The sequence below is a fragment of the Tupaia chinensis genome, unplaced genomic scaffold (genome assembly GCF_000334495.1).
Source record: "Tupaia chinensis unplaced genomic scaffold, TupChi_1.0 Scaffold141036_1, whole genome shotgun sequence".
Taxonomy (NCBI): Eukaryota; Metazoa; Chordata; class Mammalia; order Scandentia; family Tupaiidae; genus Tupaia; species Tupaia belangeri.
Genome location: NW_006200903.1, coordinates 356336 through 364230, shown reverse-complemented (window position 1 = coordinate 364230; position 7895 = coordinate 356336).

Sequence of the window (7895 nt, the reverse complement as noted above, 5' to 3'; positions counted from 1 at the left end):
GGAATGCCTGTAATACCTACAGAGCGTCAAGCTCAGCCAAGCCTGGCTTTCTTATCAGGCTTTGTTTTGCCAGTCTAAAATGGCGTTTCACTGGGATTATGATTGTATTTCTCTGAATCTTCATAACTTGTGCATGTTTTTATATACTTTTTTACTAGTTATACTTTCTCCTTCTTGGACAGCTACCACGATTTTGTTCAATTTATACATATATGTCTGTGTATTTATGGATATATATATATATATATATGTGTGTGTGTGTGTACATATATGACAGGGTCTCAAAAATTCATAGAAATGAAGGTTTGAATAAAACTATGCATGCATTTCAATTTTTTTTGCACCAAAATACTTTTTTTTTTTTTTTTGGTTTTTGCCATAGGGCATGGGAGCTCACCGGAGAGACAGAGAGAGACAGCGGTTTTTGCCATAGGTCATGGGAGCTCACCAGAGAGACAGAGAGAGACAGTGAGAAAGAAAGAAATTACCTGCCAGGGGATGGCCATGCTGCGGGCTCTTCTCCTCCATCCTCCCGGGATTTGGGGCACGCGTGTACATGCAGCCAGCGTGAATTTCAAGTCACCAGTTCTGGGACTTGAGCCACTGTAGGGCATGTGGGAGCCCAGTGCCTGCACCGCCACTCCATCTGCTGACCCCAATCAACTCATCATGTAACTCTATTTTTTTCACAGACTTTTTTTTCTTTTCACAAGTTTTTAAAATTCCTCCCATGTGGGTATATATTGGGTCACTGGAAAACTCATGACACACTTTTACATAGAAAAATACATCATGACTTTTTCCAACCTAATACATATATAGTCACCCACACGTGTGTGTACATACACACATGTAAGATGTGTGTATATCTATCCATGTATGCACGTGCATACATGCATTATAGTCATACATGTATGTGTGCCTGTGTATGTATATACAGCTAATGGGTTTAGGGGACTTCATTATTTATTCAATATAATAACTGTCCGCTACACATTTTATAAATATCATCCCCTCATTTATTATCTTACCACTTCATGGAGCCTCTACGGGACAGAACTTTCCAATTCTCTGTGCACGAAGTTAAGCGGTTATTGGCTTATTGTTACATATGGCACATTTAATGGGACATTCGTAAATAAAAAGGTACGGCTCAGCGACCTGCCCCAGAACCACCACCCTCGCCCTGTACTCCCACTAGGAAAGACAAGGCCGCCCGGCCGCCTCCCCAGGTAACTGCTGCTCTGACCTTGAAGGTGACAGCACCCTCGTCTCTCCTCCTGGCTTTCTCTGAACTGGCATCTGAGCACTACGGTTTAGTCCTTCCTATTTTAGGGAATTTTATGTTAATGAAGACAGACATGATGACTTATTTGTGTTCTTTCACTTAACTTTTTTTGGAAACTGACAGGATGAGTCTAAAATCAGGGGGGAAATGGCGGTCCAAGGATAACTAAGGCAGCCCTGAGGAGAAGAGCCGGAGGGCCTCACTTTCCTGGACAGCAAAGCTCACTCGAGGCTGCAGGGCGAGGCTGCACCTGCTGTGGCTGTGGTCCGGATGCGTGGCCGCCTACTCGTCCACCATGCGGCTGGAAGCGTGTTTCCCGTGCCGTCCTGAGCGCTGCAGGCACGACCCTGCTGTGTTCTTGCCCTGTCCGTGCGAGCTGTTCCTAAGGTGGAAGTGTAGGCAGGTGGCCGTAGGTAGAATAACCACTTAGTTGCCTTTGATCCAAATAATCCAAGTTCACTTTTGAATTATGTCCCATGTCAACAGGTTGTCTCATGAATGTTGATTATTCCGGAATAACTCTCTGTAGAGTTGCGCTTTGCCACTGCCCTCGCTGCCGCCTTTGCCCTGAATTCAGAGCTCAGACCTGCTGGTTCTCCTGTCATCTCCACCCTAAGCCACTAATTCATTTTCCAGACTGAGCCACGGCACCTCATGGAATGTTTACTCTCTCCCTCTGGGTGCCTCTCTACTGTGGACCCTTCTGTCACTTGTCCCACAGGGAGGTGACTGTGGTTCGGCCAGACTGCTGGGTCTTGAGTTTGCCTTACTTACCCCCACCTTCCCCACTCCTGTGCTGTTTTACTGGACTGGCCAGTCTTCATCATGATCATGCCGGAGCTTATCAAGCCCCAGCATTGTATAGTCATGCGATGCATTCCCGGGCAGCTTTCCTGGGGCCCCAATCCCCAGGTGGTGGGCCAGTGCTGGTCTGCTGGGCTGTGGTGGGTGGTGGGCAAGTGAGCGAGGCTCCGTCTGTGGGTGCAGCTGCTCCCCACAGCTCTCCTGCCTCCTGTCAGGTCAGGGGCATTCCTGGACTCTCACAGGAGCCAGAACCCTGTTGCCGCGTGACCGTTTCATTGCATGTTGCAACGCGGTGGAGGCGAGAATAGGGCACAGGGCGGATGTGCTGTGCAGGAAGGTTGGGGACCACTGCTCTATGTGAAGTAGCACGTCTAGCATCCCATCCCGTGAAAGACGAAACGTGCTTGTCCAGGTACCGAACGGAAAGGTGGTGGAGCTAGCACTGGACGTTGCCCGCCTGGCTTCTCCATGAGAACGGTGTCCGGGTCCTGAGGGTCCATGGCTGGAGCTGGCACCCCGGTGCTCCCAGTCAGACCTCAGGGGCCCCGCCCTCCTTGCCCGTCAGCAGGTGCACAGACATTGCATGGACTGGCCGGCTTTCAGGTCATTCCTGGCCTGTCCTCCCTGACGGCGTGGCGGTCACCTTCGTCACCCTCAGCTGGCTGGAGGCTGCACAGATGTCCCCCATTGCTGAGGCCCGTCCAAGGCAGTTTCTTTTCTTGGCTTTTTACTAACAGAGCATAACTCCGGCTTCCTCCCTGCGGAATTCCATTTCATTTCTTATTGTGTTCACACTTCCTTCTTTTGTGTAGGGATTCCCCAGTTTCCGATCAAGTTCCTCCTTTCTCCCTGCCTCTGCTGCTGTTTAAACGTTCTGCCTGCGTGTCAGAAGTAGACGTAAGCCAGAGCCTGGCTGGAAGTGTTCCGAGGGGTAAAAGGCGCTGTGATGGACAGCTGGGGGTGACAGCAGTGGCACCATCCTGATAGCATCTCCTGGAACCCACGTCGGTGCGCATGGAGGTGGTGACAGCTCATCATTTTCTTACAAGAAATCACCTTGAGCACGCACTTGATGAAAAAGATAAGAGCCGAAATAACAATTTTTAAATGTAGTTTGTTATAGAGCACATGCACTTACTACAGAGAGAGGAGAGAGAGTGAGAAATCACCCTCCCCAGGGGGCGATCATGTCGCAATCCCATCTCTTCCATTTCTTCTCTCTGGATTCTGGGCCACACACACCTAGTGTCCACTGTGCTTCGCAAGCCTCTGGGTCCAAGTCTCGAACCGTGCAGTCGGCCATGCGGATCCACTTGCCTTAACCACCACACCACCTGGCTGGCCCTGAAAGGATAAATTGAATTTGAATTCCTTACATGGGTAAGTTTTCAGAAGGTTCATTTGTGAATTGATCTATCTGGAAATCAGAAGGCTTCGCCCCCATAAAGCCTGTCCTAATCACGGTAAAGTGACTGTTAGGTCCTTAGAAGCTTGTCTAACGATACCTCAGCAGTAGGCCACTGGACCAGCAGTTGGTATAATGGCTATGTCACTGGACTCTCATGTAGTCGAGTATGGTTCAAGTCCTGGACCTGGTGGCTTAAACTCACACCGGACACGTGTGCATGCATGCTCAAGATCCCAAGAGAATGGAGGAGAAGGGATTGCAGCATGGCCATCCCCCCAGGGGGTGATTTCTCACTTTCCGTATCTCTGTCTCTTTCTGTCTTTCTGGAGAGCGCACCACGCCCTATAGCAAAACAAACAAACAAACAAAAACAAACAAACAAACCTCTCCAAAAGAAAAAAAAGAAACAAAAAAAGTTTTATCACTAGGAATTATGCACTTTTGAAAACATATCCCAGTTAAATACAGAACCATTTCAGCTGTAAAGGCAATGAAAATGCAAGTAGACTATGGAAGTATTAAAAGGGACGTCTGGGGCCGGCAGGTGGTGTGTTGGTTAGAGGTGCTGGACCCCCACATGGCAGGCTGTGGTGTGAGTCTTGGAACTGGCAGCTTGCTTTCTCGCTTTTTCTTTCTCTCTCTCTCTCTCTGTTTCTCTCTGATCAAATTAAAAATAACAATAACAAATGGAATTAAATAAATAAATAATTTTTTTAAAAAATAAAAGGGACGTCTTGGTTTTTACAGGAATATAATATTACACCAGACTTCATGTAAAAAGCAGGGCTTTACTTTTTATCAAGCAATGGAATTGAGAGAGGTCTTAACAGTTTGAATCAACCAGTGTGAGGACAGTATTTGTCAGGCTTGGTGTGTCTCTTTTTTTCTTTTTTAATTTAAATTTTCTATAGGGTGTTGAGTAGCCAGAGAGAACAGAAAAAGAGAGAGAGAGGGAAAGGGAGAAAGCAGCCTCCAGGGGGACGGCCATGCCACAATCTCGTCTCCTCTATTCTCCCCTTGGGATTTTGGGCCCACACACACACGTGCCCAGTGAGAAGAGAGAGAAATGCGAGTGCTTCGTGGAGGGTGTGGGCCCTTCTTGCCCTCCCAGCTGAGAGCTGCGGCAGCTGCTGTTCCGTCCTGGGTGTCAGGTCTGGAGCTTCTCATGTATTTTTCCACTTACTCCTCAGTCACCCCCGGATTAGGTCCTTCCGCTATTGCTCCCATTTATCCTGTGAGGAAACAGGCTCAGAGTTGCTGGTTCAGGGTCACCATGTGAGCAAGCAGAGTGAGCCGGGCTTGGCAGGCAATGGGAGTCTGGGGCTGGCCCAGCGAAGGTGGCTTCACATCATGAGAGGTACTGAAAGATAAGCAGACAGACAGACATGGTGGCGGGGTGACCAGTGGGAGCAGGGCCATGCCAGCTAGGGCTGCTCCTGGTGGATGATGGGAAGAAGGCCAGATTGAATAGAAGGAAGTCACCTGAGGCCCAGGGAGGAGGGCCTTCTTGAGGAGGGACAGCTATGGCCTACTGGAGTCCCTGGGCTGGTGGCCAAGCTGACCAGCAACCAAGATGCTGCCCCCATCCCAACTCAGGCTGTCCCATTCTCAGTCGTCTCTCACAGGTTGGAGTCCCTGTGAAAGACACAATGGCATTTGCACATGTGGTTACTTGTGAAGGTCTTGGGTACATTCTTGTAGACATCCTCCACGAAGGTCTGCTATGATAGGAAATGAAGAGACAGGCTTTGGCCAGGAGAAATGCAAAGGCTCCCAGTGTTGGAAGACTCTGGGGGAGTTTGAGGAACTGTGGAAAGTGAAAGAAACAGAGGCATGGAGGGACAGAGGCAGACAGGAGCGTGACTTGCAATTATTCCTCATATCTGTGGAATGCCATGAGACGGTTTCGGGGAAGTACTAGAGTGCTCTGAGTAACAGATTCAGAGATCCCTGGGGGAGGGAAGTTTTAAGTCCCTCTGCCTGCTTCTGTGGTCCCTGTGCCTCCTGGCCAGCCGCCCGACACTGCCTTTATCACACCCAGATCCTTAGCTCAGGAAGGGCAGGGGCTATCTTGATTTTCGTTGAAGGTGAGAGATAGGGGTGTAGTTTCATCTTTCTGCAGGTGGATACTCAGTTATTCCAGGATCATTTGCTAAAGAAATTTTCTTTTCCTCACTAGAATGTCTGGTGCCCTTTGTCAAAAATCAGTTGACTGTATGTTTTGGGATTTATTTCTGGGAAATATTTTTCTTTCTTTCTTTCTGTTCTATTCCATTGGTCTTTATGCCTGACATTTGATAGGAAGTGGATGATTATGGAAGATTTACTGCTAAGTGAAGCAAGTCATGCTATGAAAGAGAGGCATTGTATGTCCCCACTTAATATATACTGAATGTCTGTGCTCTATGGCAAAAACTGAAAGATTGAAAGGTATAAAAGCATGGAAGGCAACTGTGGATACTAGGGACAGTGTGGGAGGAGGGCGGGAGAGGGGGAAGGGTAAGAGGGAAGAAATCAAGGGGAGAGAAAAAGAAGCAAAACACTTAACACAAAAACGGAAAATCATCTGTTGCTAATGTGTATGGTAATAGCTTGAAATGGACTAATCTACAGTGTATTCATGCTGGGAAAATTCATTCTGTATGATGTAATGATAAACAGTGATTGAATGTAAAAAGAAAAGTAATAATAAAATGAAGAGAACAAAGGATGGGCTAAGACAAGATGGGGTGAACTTGATCAATGACCACACGGGGATCCTGGGATCATTCTACGACCTTTATCCTGTAGCCGCTCCTTTCATTTTGTCCTTCATTCACGATTGAGCACTTACATGCACCCGTGTGAGAGGGAGAAAGAGTGAGACGAGCGCCCTCTACAGGGTCAGGTCACTCCAGGGCCCCTTCCTCCTGTCCTCTAGGCCATCACAGCTTGGGTGCTCATGTGTTTCTGGCGTGTTTCTGGCTGACCCGGGCCCGGGATTAGACACAGTCACCACACGGGATCCAGCTTCCCCTGGGCAGCGCGTCAGCACTGGGCCACAGAGTTGGCCCTGTGGTCGCTCTTTCAGAAGAGCATCTTTGACTCCATCGTATTCCAATGCAGAGGTCCCCTCTCTATATCCCAGTTTCTCAGCTAACATTGTGCACTCAGCCGGATTTTGCTTCCACAGGTGGAAGCTACATTGTGGGCTCCATGTGTATTCTAAGTCCTCAGAGGAAACAATGAACACTAGCTGCAAAATGTAAAAACAATGGACTATGGCAGGAAGAGGAGGCCAGGCTCCGTGGTGTTTCCATATGCTGTGGCAATGTTGACATTATGCACGTCCAGTTCCATCATCATGAAATCGGTCACTGAGCGTGTTTTAGAATACTAGAATGGCCCAACACTTTTGCCTTCTAGATGGAATTACTTAGCATGTGAGACATGAAGGCATATTAACATACATTCCCAATGGGCGTTTCTTAAACATAAAAAAGAAGGAGAGAAATGTCAAGTCAGAGAGTTCCCAATATTTTCGTAGGAAGCCAGTTGATGATGGTTCGAGCTCTACGACCTCCTGAGCCCGCCCGCAGCATCCGTAGTTGTCATCACGTTGAAAAGCCGGCAGTTTTCACTCAACAGTCAGATTGCCCACAGCGATCTTAAATTCTAAGAATGCTGAGGGCCTGAAGCCATGGGTCATGCCAGGTATTTGTCATTTTAGCGGGGAAGACATTTTTTATAAACTCATTCTAAGAAATTACTTGATACAATGTCTTATATCCAGTTTCTCTTAACTCTAGCTCCAGAAACAAAGGGAAGATTTAGGAGAGCTTTCTGATCTCACTCAGGGCTCGCCAAATCGAATCTTCTTATTTTTATTACCACTTGCTCCACTTTTACAGTCGAAGAGATGGAGCATTCGAGTCAGATCCAGACGTTATGCCATTCGGTAGAAGACCTGGGATTTGAACCTAGCCGTGCTGACTAACCCCAATTTTGCTCTGCATCCCCAACTCCTTCCCAGCAGGAGTGTGATTTTCCTAAAAGAGAGACCCCGGGAGAGCCCGGAGCCAGTGCAGACTCAGCAGTTGTTTGGCAGAGCTGCCCTCTGGGGGAGAGGCTCCAGCAGGCTTCACTACCGGGCAGTTCTGTAACTCTGCCACAGTCATGTAAACATGCACTCATAGAGCCCAGAACACACCTGGTGTTCCTCCAGACTCAGGGCTGAGCTTTCCAGGGCATTCAAACATGCATGTGGCCAGAAACAAGAGAAAAGACCATTAGTTCCAGGAATTTTTGCTTGTTTGATTTGTGGTTCATGTTTGTTTGGGGTAAGAAGTCAAGTACAGAAATTGTCCCCATGTCCTAGAGAAGCATAGGGACTTTCTGACTGAGCCTCAGGGGGGG